We start from the raw sequence: 18,174 nt of genomic DNA, 5'->3' as shown, positions 1-18,174 counted from the left end.
GAAATCGTTTCTGAGCAACCCCGCCTACTTGAAGTTTTGTCTATCAAGAAGTGTGCAAGTCGCCCTATACCTTAAAAAAATGGACGCAGGAATATGCCAGCATGACTAAGGTACAAACTGCATCTCCCTAGCATTTTTTGTTCCAGAGTTATTTCAGAGCGTAGCTGATATTTTTATTGTCCGGCCTATTTTTTGAATGACCCCCTTATTGTTGGTTGGAACCTTGACTGCGCCGTGTCTTTGTATACGCTGTATGCATGGTCAGTCTACGTCAATTTCTAATGGGTGCCTGCTCGCGCCGTCGCATCTGGCCCCGTCTTAAAAATCGTCAGAGCAATAAGTTTGGTACGAGAGGAAAGCCCTTTTACATGGCAATCCTGTGGTGGTAAAATTTTGAAGATTGAGCAGGAAACTGGGATCGAAATTACCCGTTGTACATTTTGTTTTTCTCTCCGACAGCTCTGTGCACAAAACTCCCATAGTGGAGGCTGTTGAAATCGTTTCTGAGCAACCCCGCCTAATTGAGGTTTTGTCTATCAAGAAGTGTGCAAATCGCCCTAAACCTTTAAAAAATGGACGCAGAAATATGCCAGCATGACTAAGGTACAAACTGCATCTCCCTATCATTTTCTGTTCCAGAGTTATTCCAGAGCGTAGCTGAAAGTTTTTAATTGTCCGGCCTATTTTTTGAATGACCCCCTTATTGTTGGTTGGAACCCTGACTGCGCCGTGTCTTTCTGTACGCTGTATACACGCACAGTGTACGTCAATTTCTAATGGGTGACTGCTCGCGCCGTCGCATCTGGCCCCGTCTTAAAAATCGTCAGAGCAATAAGTTTGGTACGAGAGGAAAGCCCTTGAACATGGCAATCCTGTGGTGGTAAAATTTTGAAGATTGAGCAGGAAACTGGGATCGAAATTACCCGTTGTACATTTTGTTTTTCTCTCCGACAGCTCTGTGCACAAAACTCCCATAGTGGAGGCTGTTGAAATCGTGTATGAGCAACCCCGCCTACTTGAGGTTTTGTCTATCAAGAAGTGTGCAAGTCGCCCTATACCTTTATAAAATGGACGCAGGAATATGCCAGCATGACTAAGGTACAAACTGCATCTCCCTAGCATTTTTTGTTCCAGAGTTATTCCAGAGCGAAGCTGAAAGTTTTTTATTGTCCGGCCTATTTTTGAATGACCCCCTTATTGTTGGTTAGAACCCTGACTGCGCCGTGTCTTTCTATACGCTGTATACACGCACAGTGTACGTCAATTTCTAATGGGTGCCTGCTCGCGCCGTCGCATCTGGCCCCGTCTTAAAAATCGTCAGAGCAATAAGTTTGGTACGAGAGGAAAGCCCATGAACATGGCAATTCTGTGGTGGTAAAATTTTGAAGATTGAGCAGGATACTGGGATCGAAATTACCCGTTGTACATTTTGTTTTTCTCTCCGACAGCTCTGTGCACAAAACTCCCATAGTGGACGCTGTTGAAATCGTTTCTGAGCAACCCCGCCTACTTGAAGTTTTGTCTATCAAGAAGTGTGCAAGTCGCCCTATACCTTAAAAAAATGGACGCAGGAATATGCCAGCATGACTAAGGTACAAACTGCATCTCCCTAGCATTTTTTGTTCCAGAGTTATTTCAGAGCGTAGCTGATATTTTTATTGTCCGGCCTATTTTTTGAATGACCCCCTTATTGTTGGTTGGAACCCTGACTGCGCCGTGTCTTTGTATACGCTGTATGCATGGTCAGTCTACGTCAATTTCTAATGGGTGCCTGCTCGCGCCGTCGCATCTGGCCCCGTCTTAAAAATCGTCAGAGCAATAAGTTTGGTACGAGAGGAAAGCCCTTGAACATGGCAATCCTGTGGTGGTAAAATTTTGAAGATTGAGCAGGAAACTGGGATCGAAATTACCCGTTGTACATTTTGTTTTTCTCTCCGACAGCTATGTGCACAAAACTCCCATAGTGGAGGCTGTTGAAATCGTTTCTGAGCAACCCCGCCTTCTTGAGGTTTTGTCTATCAAGAAATGTGCAAATCGCCCTAAACCTTTATAAAATGGACGCAGGAATATGCCAGCATGACTAAGGTACAAACTGCATCTCCCTAGCATTTTTTGTTCCAGAGTTATTCCAGAGCGAAGCTGAAAGTTTTTTATTGTCCGGCCTATTTTTTGAATGACCCCCTTATTGTTGGTTGGAACCCTGACTGCGCCGTGTCTTTGTATCCGCTGTATACACGCACAGTGTACGTCAATTTCTAATGGGTGCCTGCTCGCGCCGTCGCATCTGGCCCCACCTTAAAAATCGTTAGAGCAATAAGTTTGGTACGAGAGGAAAGCCCATGAACATGGCAATCCTGTGGTGGTAAAATTTTGAAGATTGAGCAGGAAACTGGGATCGAAATTACCCGTTGTACATTTTGTTTTTCTCTCCGACAGCTATGTGCACAAAACTCCCATAGTGGAGGCTGTTGAAATCGTTTCTGAGCAACCCCGCCTACTTGAGGTTTTGTCTATCAAGAAGTGTGCAAATCACCCTAAACTATTAAAAAATGGACGCAGGAATATGCCAGCATGACTAAGGTACAAACTGCATCTCCCTAGCATTTTTTGTTCCAGAGTTATTCCAGAGCGTAGCTGAAAGTTTTTAATTGTCCGGCCTATTTTTTGAATGACCCCCTTATTGTTGGTTGGAACCCTGACTGCGCCGTGTCTTTGTATCCGCTGTATACACGCACAGTGTACGTCAATTTCTAATGGGTGCCTGCTCGCGCCGTCGCATCTGGCCCCGCCTTAAAAATCGTCAGAGCATTAAGTTTGGTACGAGAGGAAAGCCCTTGAACATGGCAATCCTGTGGTGGTAAAATTTTGAAGATTGAGCAGGAAACTGGGATCGAAATTACCCGTTGTACTTTTTGTTTTTCTCTCCGACAGCTCTGTGCACAAAACTCCCATAGTGGAGGCTGTTGAAATCGTTTCTGAGCAACCCCGCCTACTTGAGGTTTTGTCTATCAAGAAGTGTGCAAATCGCCCTAAACCTTTACAAAATGGACGCAGGAATATGCCAGCATGACTATACAAACTGCATCTCCCTAGCAATTTTTGTTCCAGAGTTATTCCAGAGCGTAGCTGAAAGTTTTTAATTGTCCGGCCTATTTTTTGAATGACCCCCTTATTGTTGGTTGGAACCCTGACTGCGCCGTGTCTTTCTATACGCTGTATACACGCACAGTGTACGTCAATTTCTAATGGGTGCCTGCTCGCGCCGTCGCATCTGGCCCCGTCTTAAAAATCGTCAGAGCAATAAGTTTGGTACGAGAGGAAAGCCCTTGAATATGGCAATCCTGTGGTGGTAAAATTTTGAAGATTGAGCAGGATACTGGGATCGAAATTACCCGTTGTACATTTTGTTTTTCTCTCCGACAGCTCTGTGCACAAAACTCCCATAGTGGAGGCTGTTGAAATCGTGTATGAGCAACCCCGCCTACTTGAGGTTTTGTCTATCAAGAAGTGTGCAAGTTGCCCTATACCTTTATAAAATGGACGCAGGAATATGCCAGCATGACTAAGGTACAAACTGCATCTCCCTAGCATTTTTTGTTCCAGAGTTATTCCAGAGCGAAGCTGAAAGTTTTTTATTGTCCGGCCTATTTTTGAATGACCCCCTTATTGTTGGTTAGAACCCTGACTGCGCCGTGTCTTTCTATACGCTGTATACACGCACAGTGTACGTCAATTTCTAATGGGTGCCTGCTCGCGCCGTCGCATCTGGCCCCGTCTTAAAAATCGTCAGAGCAATAAGTTTGGTACGAGAGGAAAGCCCATGAACATGGCAATTCTGTGGTGGTAAAATTTTGAAGATTGAGCAGGACACTGGGATCGAAATTACCCGTTGTACATTTTGTTTTTGCTCTCCGACAGCTCTGTGCACAAAACTCCCATAGTGGACGCTGTTGAAATCGTTTCTGAGCAACCCCGCCTACTTGAAGTTTTGTCTATCAAGAAGTGTGCAAGTCGCCCTATACCTTAAAAAAATGGACGCAGGAATATGCCAGCATGACTAAGGTACAAACTGCATCTCCCTAGCATTTTTTGTTCCAGAGTTATTTCAGAGCGTAGCTGATATTTTTATTGTCCGGCCTATTTTTTGAATGACCCCCTTATTGTTGGTTGGAACCCTGACTGCGCCGTGTCTTTGTATACGCTGTATGCATGGTCAGTCTACGTCAATTTCTAATGGGTGCCTGCTCGCGCCGTCGCATCTGGCCTCGCCTTAAAAATCGTCAGAGCAATAAGTTTGGTACGAGAGGAAAGCCCTTGAACATGGCAATCCTGTGGTGGTAAAATTTTGAAGATTGAGCAGGAAACTGGGATCGAAATTACCCGTTGTACTTTTTTTTTTTCTCTCCGACAGCTCTGTGCACAAAACTCCCATAGTGGAGGCTGTTGAAATCGTTTCTGAGCAACCCCGCCTACTTGAGGTTTTGTCTATCAAGAAGTGTGCAAATCGCCCTAAACCTTTACAAAATGGACGCAGGAATATGCCAGCATGACTAATGTACAAACTGCATCTCCCTAGCAATTTTTGTTCCAGAGTTATTCCAGAGCGTAGCTGAAAGTTTTTAATTGTCCGGCCTATTTTTTGAATGACCCCCTTATTGTTGGTTGGAACCCTGACTGCGCCGTGTCTTTCTATACGCTGTATACACGCACAGTGTACGTCAATTTCTAATGGGTGCCTGCTCGCGCCGTCGCATCTGGCCCCGTCTTAAAAATCGTCAGAGCAATAAGTTTGGTACGAGAGGAAAGCCCTTGAATATGGCAATCCTGTGGTGGTAAAATTTTGAAGATTGAGCAGGATACTGGGATCGAAATTACCCGTTGTACATTTTGTTTTTCTCTCCGACAGCTCTGTGCACAAAACTCCCATAGTGGAGGCTGTTGAAATCGTTTCTGAGCAACCCCGCCTACTTGAGGTTTTGTCTATCAAGAAGTGTGCAAATCGCCCTAAACCTTTAAAAAATGGACGCAGGAATATGCCAGCATGACTAAGGTACAAACTGCATCTCCCTAGCATTTTTTGTTCCAGAGTTATTCCAGAGCGTAGCTGAAAGTTTTTAATTGTCCGGCCTATTTTTTGAATGACCACCTTATTGTTGGTTGGAACCCTGACTGCGCCGTGTCTTTCTATACGCTGTATACACGCACAGTGTACGTCAATTTCTAATGGGTGCCGGCTCGCGCCGTCGCATCTGGCCCCGTCTTAAAAATCGTTAGAGCAATAAGTTTGGTACGAGAGGGAAGCCCTTGAACATGGCAATTCTGTGGTGGTAAAATTTTGAAGATTGAGCAGGATACTGGGATCGAAATTACCCATTGTACATTTTGTTTTTCTCTCCGACAGCTCTGTGCACAAAACTCCCATAGTGGAGGCTGTTGAAATCGTTTCTGAGCAACCCCGCCAACTTGAGGTTTTGTCTATCAAGAAGTGTGCAAGTCGCCCTATACCTTTATAAAATGGACGCAGGAATATGCCAGCATGACTAAGGTACAAACTGCATCTCCCTAGCATTTTTTGTTCCAGAGTTATTCCAGAGCGAAGCTGAAAGTTTTTTATTGTCCGGCCTATTTTTTGAATGACCCCCTTATTGTTGGTTGGAACCCTGACTGCGCCGTGTCTTTGTATACGCTGTATACACGCACAGTGTACGTCAATTTCTAATGGGTGCCTGCTCGCGCCGTCGCATCTGGCCCCGTCTTAAAAAATGTCAGAGCATTAAGTTTGGTACGAGAGGAAAGCCCTTGAACATGGCAATTCTGTGGTGGTAAAATTTTGAAGATTGAGCAGGAAACTGGGATCGAAATTACCCGTTGTACATTTTGTTTTTCTCTCCGACAGCTATGTGCACAAAACTCCCATAGTGGAGGCTGTTGAAATCGTTTCTGAGCAACCCCGCCTACTTGAGGTTTTGTCTATCAAGAAGTGTGCAAATCGCCCTAAACCTTTAAAAAATGAACGCAGGAATATGCCAGCATGACTAAGGTACAAACTGCATCTCCCTAGCATTTTTTGTTCCAGAGTTATTCCAGAGCGTAGCTGAAAGTTTTTAATTGTCCGGCCTATTTTTTGAATGACCCCCTTATTGTTGGTTGGAACCCTGACTGCGCCGTGTCTTTCTATACGCTGTATACACGCACAGTGTACGTCAATTTCTAATGGGTGCCTGCTCGCGCCGTCGCATCTGGCCCCGTCTTAAAAATCGTCAGAGCAATAAGTTTGGTACGAGAGGAAAGCCCTTGAACATGGCAATTCTGTGGTGGTAAAATTTTGAAGATTGAGCAGGATACTGGGATCGAAATTACCCATTGTACATTTTGTTTTTCTCTCCGACAGCTCTGTGCACAAAACTCCCATAGTGGAGGCTGTTGAAATCGTTTCTGAGCAACCCCGCCTACTTGAGGTTTTGTCTATCAAGAAGTGTGCAAGTCGCCCTATACCTTTACAAAATGGACGCAGGAATATGCCAGCATGACTAAGGTACAAACTGCATCTCCCTAGCATTTTTTGTTCCAGAGTTATTCCAGAGCGAAGCTGAAAGTTTTTTATTGTCCGGCCTATTTTTTGAATGACCCCCTTATTGTTGGTTGGAACCCTGACTGCGCCGTGTCTTTGTATACGCTGTATACACGGTCAGTGTACGTCAATTTCTAATGGGTGCCTGCTCGCGCCGTCGCATCTTGCCTCGCCTTAAAAATCGTCAGAGCAATAAGTTTGGTACGAGAGGAAAGCCCTTGAACATGGCAATCCTGTGGTGGTAAAATTTTGAAGATTGAGCAGGAAACTGGGATCGAAATTACCCGTTGTACATTTTGTTTTTCTCTCCGACAGCTCTGTGCACAAAACTCCCATAGTGGAGGCTGTTGAAATCGTTTCTGAGCAACCCCGCCTAATTGACGTTTTGTCTATCATGAAGTGTCCAAGTCGCCCTAAACCTTTAAAAAATGAACGCAGGAATATGCCAGCATGACTAAGGTACAAACTGCATCTCCCTAGCATTTTTTGTTCCAGAGTTATTCCAGAGCGAAGCTGAAAGTTTTTTATTGTCCGGCCTATTTTTTGAATGACCCCCTTATTGTTGGTTGGAACCCTGACTGCGCCGTGTCTTTGTATACGCTGTATACACGCACAGTGTACGTCAATTTCTAATGGGTGCCTGCTCGCGCCGTCGCATCTGGCCCCGTCTTAAAAAATGTCAGAGCATTAAGTTTGGTACGAGAGGAAAGCCCTTGAACATGGCAATTCTGTGGTGGTAAAATTTTGAAGATTGAGCAGGAAACTGGGATCGAAATTACCCGTTGTACATTTTGTTTTTCTCTCCGACAGCTATGTGCACAAAACTCCCATAGTGGAGGCTGTTGAAATCGTTTCTGAGCAACCCCGCCTACTTGAGGTTTTGTCTATCAAGAAGTGTGCAAATCGCCCTAAACCTTTAAAAAATGAACGCAGGAATATGCCAGCATGACTAAGGTACAAACTGCATCTCCCTAGCATTTTTTGTTCCAGAGTTATTCCAGAGCGTAGCTGAAAGTTTTTAATTGTCCGGCCTATTTTTTGAATGACCCCCTTATTGTTGGTTGGAACCCTGACTGCGCCGTGTCTTTCTATACGCTGTATACACGCACAGTGTACGTCAATTTCTAATGGGTGCCTGCTCGCGCCGTCGCATCTGGCCCCGTCTTAAAAATCGTCAGAGCAATAAGTTCGGTACGAGAGGAAAGCCCTTGAACATGGCAATTCTGTGGTGGTAAAATTTTGAAGATTGAGCAGGATACTGGGATCGAAATTACCCATTGTACATTTTGTTTTTCTCTCCGACAGCTCTGTGCACAAAACTCCCATAGTGGAGGCTGTTGAAATCGTTTCTGAGCAACCCCGCCTACTTGAGGTTTTGTCTATCAAGAAGTGTGCAAGTCGCCCTATACCTTTACAAAATGGACGCAGGAATATGCCAGCATGACTAAGGTACAAACTGCATCTCCCTAGCATTTTTTGTTCCAGAGTTATTCCAGAGCGAAGCTGAAAGTTTTTTATTGTCCGGCCTATTTTTTGAATGACCCCCTTATTGTTGGTTGGAACCCTGACTGCGCCGTGTCTTTGTATACGCTGTATACACGGTCAGTGTACGTCAATTTCTAATGGGTGCCTGCTCGCGCCGTCGCATCTTGCCTCGCCTTAAAAATCGTCAGAGCAATAAGTTTGGTACGAGAGGAAAGCCCTTGAACATGGCAATCCTGTGGTGGTAAAATGTTGAAGATTGAGCAGGAAACTGGGATCGAAATTACCCGTTGTACATTTTGTTTTTCTCTCCGACAGCTCTGTGCACAAAACTCCCATAGTGGAGGCTGTTGAAATCGTTTCTGAGCAACCCCGCCTAATTGACGTTTTGTCTATCAGGAAGTGTGCAAGTCGCCCTAAACCTTTAAAAAATGAACGCAGGAATATGCCAGCATGACTAAGGTACAAACTGCATCTCCCTATCATTTTTTGTTCCAGAGTTATTTCAGAGCGTAGCTGAAAGTTTTTAATTGTCCGGCCTATTTTTTGAATGACCCCCTTATTGTTGGTTGGAACCCTGACTGCGCCGTGTCTTTCTATACGCTGTATACACGCACAGTGTACGTCAATTTCTAATGGGTGCCTACTCGCGCCGTCGCATCTGGCCCCGTCTTAAAAATCGTCAGAGCAATAAGTTTGGTACGAGAGGAAAGCCCTTGAACATGGCAATTCTGTGGTGGTAAAATTTTGAAGATTGAGCAGGATACTGGGATCGAAATTACCCATTGTACATTTTGTTTTCTCTCCGACAGCTCTGTGCACAAAACTCCCATAGTGGAGGCTGTTGAAATCGTTTCTGAGCAACCCTGCCTACTTGAGGTTTTGTCTATCACGAAGTGTGCAAGTCGCCCTATACCATTATAAAATGGAAGCAGGAATATGCCAGCATGACTAAGGTACAAACTGCATCTCCCTAGCATTTTTTGTTCCAGAGTTATTCCAGAGCGAAGCTGAAAGTTTTTTATTGTCCGGCCTATTTTTTGAATGACCCCCTTATTGTTGGTTGGAACCCTGACTGCGCCGTGTCTTTGTATACGCTGTATACACGGTCAGTGTACGTCAATTTCTAATGGGTGCCTGCTCGCGCCGTCGCATCTTGCCTCGCCTTAAAAATCGTCAGAGCAATAAGTTTGGTACGAGAGGAAAGCCCTTGAACATGGCAATCCTGTGGTGGTAAAATTTTGAAGATTGAGCAGGAAACTGGGATCGAAATTACCCGTTGTACATTTTGTTTTTCTCTCCGACAGCTCTGTGCACAAAACTCCCATAGTGGAGGCTGTTGAAATCGTTTCTGAGCAACCTCGCCTAATTGAGGTTTTGTCTATCAAGAAGTGTGCAAGTCGCCCTATACCTTTATAAAATGGACGCAGGAATATGCCAGCATGACTAAGGTACAAACTGCATCTCCCTATCATTTTTTGTTCCAGAGTTATTCCAGAGCGAAGCTGAAAGTTTTTTATTGTCCGGCCTATTTTTTGAACGACCCCCTTATTGTTGGTTGGAACCCTGACTGCGCCGTGTCTTTGTATACGCTGTATACACGCACAGTGTACGTCAATTTCTAATGGGTGCCTGCTCGCGCCGTCGCATCTGGCCCCGTCTTAAAAAATGTCAGAGCAATAAGTTTGGTACGAGAGGAAAGCCCTTGAACATGGCAATCCTGTGGTGGTAGAATTTTGAAGATTGAGCAGGAAACTGGGATCGAAATTACCCGTTGTACATTTTGTTTTTCTCTCCGACAGCTATGTGCACAAAACTCCCATAGTGGAGGCTGTTGAAATCGTTTCTGAGCAACCCCGCCTACTTGAGGTTTTGTCTATCAAGAAATGTGCAAATCGCCCTAAACCTTTATAAAATGGACGCAGGAATATGCCAGCATGACTAAGGTACAAACTGCATCTCCCTAGCATTTTTTGTTCCAGAGTTATTCCAGAGCGAAGCTGAAAGTTTTTTATTGTCCGGCCTATTTTTTGAATGACCCCCTTATTGTTGGTTGGAACCCTGACTGCGCCGTGTCTTTGTATCCGCTGTATACACGCACAGTGTACGTCAATTTCTAATGGGTGCCTGCTCGCGCCGTCGCATCTGGCCCCACCTTAAAAATCGTTAGAGCAATAAGTTTGGTACAAGAGGAAAGCCCATGAACATGGTAATCCTGTGGTGGTAAAATTTTGAAGATTGAGCAGGAAACTGGGATCGAAATTACCCGTTGTACATTTTGTTTTTCTCTCCGACAGCTATGTGCACAAAACTCCCATAGTGGAGGCTGTTGAAATCGTTTCTGAGCAACCCCGCCTACTTGAGGTTTTGTCTATCAAGAAGTGTGCAAATCACCCTAAACTATTAAAAAATGGACGCAGGAATATGCCAGCATGACTAAGGTACAAACTGCATCTCCCTAGCATTTTTTGTTCCAGAGTTATTCCAGAGCGTAGCTGAAAGTTTTTAATTGTCCGGCCTATTTTTTGAATGACCCCCTTATTGTTGGTTGGAACCCTGACTGCGCCGTGTCTTTCTATACGCTGTATACACGCACAGTGTACGTCAATTTCTAATGGGTGCCGGCTCGCGCCGTCGCATCTGGCCCCGTCTTCAAAATCGTTAGAGCAATAAGTTTGGTACGAGAGGAAAGCCCTTGAACATGGCAATTCTGTGGTGGTAAAATTTTGAAGATTGAGCAGGATACTGGGATCGAAATTACCCATTGTACATTTTGTTTTTCTCTCCGACAGCTCTGTGCACAAAACTCCCATAGTGGAGGCTGTTGAAATCGTTTCTGAGCAACCCCGCCAACTTGAGGTTTTGTCTATCAAGAAGTGTGCAAGTCGCCCTATACCTTTATAAAATGGACGCAGGAATATGCCAGCATGACTAAGGTACAAACTGCATCTCCCTAGCATTTTTTGTTCCAGAGTTATTCCAGAGCGAAGCTGAAAGTTTTTTATTGTCCGGCCTATTTTTTGAATGACCCCCTTATTGTTGGTTGGAACCCTGACTGCGCCGTGTCTTTGTATACGCTGTATACACGCACAGTGTACGTCAATTTCTAATGGGTGCCTGCTCGCGCCGTCGCATCTGGCCCGCCTTAAAAATCGTTAGAGCAATAAGTTTGGTACGAGAGGAAAGCCCTTGAACATGGCAATCCTGTGGTGGTAAAATTGTGAAGATTGAGCAGGAAACTGTGATCGAAATTACCCGTTGTACATTTTGTTTTTCTCTCCGACAGCTATGTGCACAAAACTCCCATAGTGGAGGCTGTTGAAATCGTTTCTGAGCAACCCCGCCTACTTGAGGTTTTGTCTACCAAGAAGTGTGCAAATCGCCCTAAACCTTTAAAAAATGAACGCAGGAATATGCCAGCATGACTAAGGTACAAACTGCATCTCCCTAGCATTTTTTGTTCCAGAGTTATTCTAGAGCGTAGCTGAAAGTTTTTAATTGTCCGGCCTATTTTTTGAATGACCCCCTTATTGTTGGTTGGAACCCTGACTGCGCCGTGTCTTTCTATACGCTGTATACACGCACAGTGTACGTCAATTTCTAATGGGTGCCTACACGCGCCGTCGCCTCTGGCCCCGTCTTAAAAATCGTCAGAGCAATAAGTTTGGTACGAGAGGAAAGCCCTTGAACATGGCAATTCTGTGGTGGTAAAATTTTGAAGATTGAGCAGGATACTGGGATAGAAATTACCCATTGTACATTTTGTTTTTCTCTCCGACAGCTCTGTGCACAAAACTCCCATAGTGGAGGCTGTTGAAATCGTTTCTGAGCAACCCTGCCTACTTGAGGTTTTGTCTATCAAGAAGTGTGCAAGTCGCCCTATACCATTATAAAATGGAAGCAGGAATATGCCAGCATGACTAAGGTACAAACTGCATCTCCCTAGCATTTTTTGTTCCAGAGTTATTCCAGAGCGAAGCTGAAAGTTTTTTATTGTCCGGCCTATTTTTTGAATGACCCCCTTATTGTTGGTTGGAACCCTGACTGCGCCGTGTCTTTGTATACGCTGTATACACGGTCAGTGTACGTCAATTTCTAATGGGTGCCTGCTCGCGCCGTCGCATCTTGCCTCGCCTTAAAAATCGTCAGAGCAATAAGTTTGGTACGAGAGGAAAGCCCTTGAGCATGGCAATCCTGTGGTGGTAAAATTTTGAAGATTGAGCAGGAAACTGGGATCGAAATTACCCGTTGTACATTTTGTTTTTCTCTCCGACAGCTCTGTGCACAAAACTCCCATAGTGGAGGCTGTTGAAATCGTTTCTGAGCAACCCCGCCTACTTGAGGTTTTGTCTATCAAGAAGTGTGCAAATCGCCCTAAACCTTTAAAAAATGAACGCAGGAATATGCCAGCATGACTAAGGTACAAACTGCATCTCCCTAGCATTTTTTGTTCCAGAGTTATTCCAGAGCGTAGCTGAAAGTTTTTAATTGTCCGGCCTATTTTTTGAATGACCCCCTTATTGTTGGTTGGAACCCTGACTGCGCCGTGTCTTTCTATACGCTGTATACACGCACAGTGTACGTCAATTTCTAATGGGTGCCTGCTCGCGCCGTCGCATCTGGCCCCGTCTTAAAAATCGTCAGAGCAATAAGTTTGGTACGAGAGGAAAGCCCTTGAACATGGCAATTCTGTGGTGGTAAAATTTTGAAGATTGAGCAGGATACTGGGATCGAAATTACCCATTGTACATTTTGTTTTTCTCTCCGACAGCTCTGTGCACAAAACTCCCATAGAGGAGGCTGTTGAAATCGTTTCTGAGCAACCCCGCCTACTTGAGGTTTTGTCTATCAAGAAATGTGCAAATCGCCCTAAACCTTTATAAAATGGACGCAGGAATATGCCAGCATGACTAAGGTACAAACTGCATCTCCCTAGCATTTTTTGTTCCAGAGTTATTCCAGAGCGAAGCTGAAAGTTTTTTATTGTCCGGCCTATTTTTTGAATGACCCCCTTATTGTTGGTTGGAACCCTGACTGCGCCGTGTCTTTGTATCCGCTGTATACACGCACAGTGTACGTCAATTTCTAATGGGTGCCTGCTCGCGCCGTCGCATCTGGCCCCACCTTAAAAATCGTTAGAGCAATAAGTTTGGTACGAGAGGAAAGCCCATGAACATGGTAATCCTGTGGTGGTAAAATTTTGAAGATTGAGCAGGAAACTGGGATCGAAATTACCCGTTGTACATTTTGTTTTTCTCTCCGACAGCTATGTGCACAAAACTCCCATAGTGGAGGCTGTTGAAATCGTTTCTGAGCAACCCCGCCTACTTGAGGTTTTGTCTATCAAGAAGTGTGCAAATCACCCTAAACTATTAAAAAATGGACGCAGGAATATGCCAGCATGACTAAGGTACAAACTGCATCTCCCTAGCATTTTTTGTTCCAGAGTTATTCCAGAGCGTAGCTGAAAGTTTTTAATTGTCCGGCCTATTTTTTGAATGACCCCCTTATTGTTGGTTGGAACCCTGACTGCGCCGTGTCTTTCTATACGCTGTATACACGCACAGTGTACGTCAATTTCTAATGGGTGCCGGCTCGCGCCGTCGCATCTGGCCCCGTCTTCAAAATCGTTAGAGCAATAAGTTTGGTACGAGAGGAAAGCCCTTGAACATGGCAATTCTGTGGTGGTAAAATTTTGAAGATTGAGCAGGAAACTGGGATCGAAATTACCCGTTGTACATTTTGTTTTTCTCTCCGACATTTATGTGCACAAAACTCCCATAGTGGAGGCTGTTGAAATCGTTTCTGAGCAACCCCGCCTACTTGAGGTTTTGTCTATCAAGAAGTGTGCAAATCACCCTAAACTATTAAAAAATGGACGCAGGAATATGCCAGCATGACTAAGGTACAAACTGCATCTCCCTAGCATTTTTTGTTCCAGAGTTATTCCAGAGCGTAGCTGAAAGTTTTTAATTGTCCGGCCTATTTTTTGAATGACCCCCTTATTGTTGGTTGGAACCCTGACTGCGCCGTGTCTTTCTAGACGCTGTATACACGCACAGTGTACGTCAATTTCTAATGGGTGCCTGCTCGCGCCGTCGCATCTGGCCCCGTCTTAAAAATCGTCAGAGCAATAAGTTTGGTACGAGAGGAAAGCCCTTGAACATGGCAATTCTGTGGTGGTAAAATTTTGAAGATTGAGCAGGATACTGGGATCGAAATTACCCATTGTACATTTTGTTTTTCTCTCCGACAGCTCTGTGCACAAAACTCCCATAGAGGAGGCTGTTGAAATCGTTTCTGAGCAACCCCGCCTACTTGAGGTTTTGTCTATCAAGAAATGTGCAAATCGCCCTAAACCTTTATAAAATGGACGCAGGAATATGCCAGCATGACTAAGGTACAAACTGCATCTCCCTAGCATTTTTTGTTCCAGAGTTATTCCAGAGCGAAGCTGAAAGTTTTTTATTGTCCGGCCTATTTTTTGAATGACCCCCTTATTGTTGGTTGGAACCCTGACTGCGCCGTGTCTTTGTATCCGCTGTATACACGCACAGTGTACGTCAATTTCTAATGGGTGCCTGCTCGCGCCGTCGCATCTGGCCCCACCTTAAAAATCGTTAGAGCAATAAGTTTGGTACGAGAGGAAAGCCCATGAACATGGTAATCCTGTGGTGGTAAAATTTTGAAGATTGAGCAGGAAACTGGGATCGAAATTACCCGTTGTACATTTTGTTTTTCTCTCCGACAGCTATGTGCACAAAACTCCCATAGTGGAGGCTGTTGAAATCGTTTCTGAGCAACCCCGCCTACTTGAGGTTTTGTCTATCAAGAAGTGTGCAAATCACCCTAAACTATTAAAAAATGGACGCAGGAATATGCCAGCATGACTAAGGTACAAACTGCATCTCCCTAGCATTTTTTGTTCCAGAGTTATTCCAGAGCGTAGCTGAAAGTTTTTAATTGTCCGGCCTATTTTTTGAATGACCCCCTTATTGTTGGTTGGAACCCTGACTGCGCCGTGTCTTTCTATACGCTGTATACACGCACAGTGTACGTCAATTTCTAATGGGTGCCGGCTCGCGCCGTCGCATCTGGCCCCGTCTTCAAAATCGTTAGAGCAATAAGTTTGGTACGAGAGGAAAGCCCTTGAACATGGCAATTCTGTGGTGGTAAAATTTTGAAGATTGAGCAGGAAACTGGGATCGAAATTACCCGTTGTACATTTTGTTTTTCTCTCCGACATTTATGTGCACAAAACTCCCATAGTGGAGGCTGTTGAAATCGTTTCTGAGCAACCCCGCCTACTTGAGGTTTTGTCTATCAAGAAGTGTGCAAATCACCCTAAACTATTAAAAAATGGACGCAGGAATATGCCAGCATGACTAAGGTACAAACTGCATCTCCCTAGCATTTTTTGTTCCAGAGTTATTCCAGAGCGTAGCTGAAAGTTTTTAATTGTCCGGCCTATTTTTTGAATGACCCCCTTATTGTTGGTTGGAACCCTGACTGCGCCGTGTCTTTCTATACGCTGTATACACGCACAGTGTACGTCAATTTCTAATGGGTGCCGGCTCGCGCCGTCGCATCTGGCCCCGTCTTCAAAATCGTTAGAGCAATAAGTTTGGTACGAGAGGAAAGCCCTTGAACATGGCAATTCTGTGGTGGTAAAATTTTGAAGATTGAGCAGGATACTGGGATCGAAATTACCCATTGTACATTTTGTTTTTCTCTCCGACAGCTCTGTGCACAAAACTCCCATAGTGGAGGCTGTTGAAATCGTTTCTGAGCAACCCCGCCAACTTGAGGTTTTGTCTATCAAGAAGTGTGCAAGTCGCCCTATACCTTTATAAAATGGACGCAGGAATATGCCAGCATGACTAAGGTACAAACTGCATCTCCCTAGCATTTTTTGTTCCAGAGTTATTCCAGAGCGAAGCTGAAAGTTTTTTATTGTCCGGCCTATTTTTTAAATGACCCCCTTATTGTTGGTTGGAACCCTGACTGCGCCGTGTCTTTGTATACGCTGTATACACGCACAGTGTACGTCAATTTCTAATGGGTGCCTGCTCGCGCCGTCGCATCTGGCCCGCCTTAAAAATCGTTAGAGCAATAAGTTTGGTACGAGAGGAAAGCCCTTGAACATGGCAATCCTGTGGTGGTAAAATTGTGAAGATTGAGCAGGAAACTGGGATCGAAATTACCCGTTGTACATTTTGTTTTTCTCTCCGACAGCTATGTGCACAAAACTCCCATAGTGGAGGCTGTTGAAATCGTTTCTGAGCAACCCCGCCTACTTGAGGTTTTGTCTATCAAGAAGTGTGCAAATCACCCTAAACTATTAAAAAATGGACGCAGGAATATGCCAGCATGACTAAGGTACAAACTGCATCTCCCTAGCATTTTTTGTTCCAGAGTTATTCCAGAGCGTAGCTGAAAGTTTTTAATTGTCCGGCCTATTTTTTGAATGACCCCCTTATTGTTGGTTGGAACCCTGACTGCGCCGTGTCTTTCTATACGCTGTATACACGCACAGTGTACGTCAATTTCTAATGGGTGCCGGCTCGCGCCGTCGCATCTGGCCCCGTCTTCAAAATCGTTAGAGCAATAAGTTTGGTACGAGAGGAAAGCCCTTGAACATGGCAATTCTGTGGTGGTAAAATTTTGAAGATTGAGCAGGATACTGGGATCGAAATTACCCATTGTACATTTTGTTTTTCTCTCCGACAGCTCTGTGCACAAAACTCCCATAGTGGAGGCTGTTGAAATCGTTTCTGAGCAACCCCGCCAACTTGAGGTTTTGTCTATCAAGAAGTGTGCAAGTCGCCCTATACCTTTATAAAATGGACGCAGGAATATGCCAGCATGACTAAGGTACAAACTGCATCTCCCTAGCATTTTTTGTTCCAGAGTTATTCCAGAGCGAAGCTGAAAGTTTTTTATTGTCCGGCCTATTTTTTAAATGACCCCCTTATTGTTGGTTGGAACCCTGACTGCGCCGTGTCTTTGTATACGCTGTATACACGCACAGTGTACGTCAATTTCTAATGGGTGCCTGCTCGCGCCGTCGCATCTGGCCCGCCTTAAAAATCGTTAGAGCAATAAGTTTGGTACGAGAGGAAAGCCCTTGAACATGGCAATCCTGTGGTGGTAAAATTGTGAAGATTGAGCAGGAAACTGGGATCGAAATTACCCGTTGTACATTTTGTTTTTCTCTCCGACAGCTATGTGCACAAAACTCCCATAGTGGAGGCTGTTGAAATCGTTTCTGAGCAACCCCGCCTACTTGAGGTTTTGTCTATCAAGAAGTGTGCAAGTCGCCCTATACCATTATAAAATGGAAGCAGGAATATGCCAGCATGACTAAGGTACAAACTGCATCTCCCTAGCATTTTTTGTTCCAGAGTTATTCCAGAGCGAAGCTGAAAGTTTTTTATTGTCCGGCCTATTTTTTGAATGACCCCCTTATTGTTGGTTGGAACCCTGACTGCGCCGTGTCTTTGTATACGCTGTATACACGGTCAGTGTACGTCAATTTCTAATGGGTGCCTGCTCGCGCCGTCGCATCTTGCCTCGCCTTAAAAATCGTCAGAGCAATAAGTTTGGTACGAGAGGAAAGCCCTTGAACATGGCAATCCTGTGGTGGTAAAATTTTGAAGATTGAGCAGGAAACTGGGATCGAAATTACCCGTTGTACATTTTGTTTTTCTCTCCGACAGCTCTGTGCACAAAACTCCCATAGTGGAGGCTGTTGAAATCGTTTCTGAGCAACCTCGCCTAATTGAGGTTTTGTCTATCAAGAAGTGTGCAAGTCGCCCTATACCTTTATAAAATGGACGCAGGAATATGCCAGCATGACTAAGGTACAAACTGCATCTCCCTATCATTTTTTGTTCCAGAGTTATTCCAGAGCGAAGCTGAAAGTTTTTTATTGTCCGGCCTATTTTTTGAATGACCCCCTTATTGTTGGTTGGAACCCTGACTGCGCCGTGTCTTTGTATACGCTGTATACACGCACAGTGTACGTCAATTTCTAATGGGTGCCTGCTCGCGCCGTCGCATCTGGCCCGCCTTAAAAATCGTTAGAGCAATAAGTTTGGTACGAGAGGAAAGCCCTTGAA

The sequence above is a fragment of the Asterias amurensis genome, chromosome 3 (genome assembly GCF_032118995.1).
Source record: "Asterias amurensis chromosome 3, ASM3211899v1".
Lineage (NCBI taxonomy): Eukaryota > Metazoa > Echinodermata > Asteroidea > Forcipulatida > Asteriidae > Asterias > Asterias amurensis.
The sequence above is the reverse complement of the archived record's forward strand: the minus strand, read 5'-3'. Positions refer to the sequence as shown.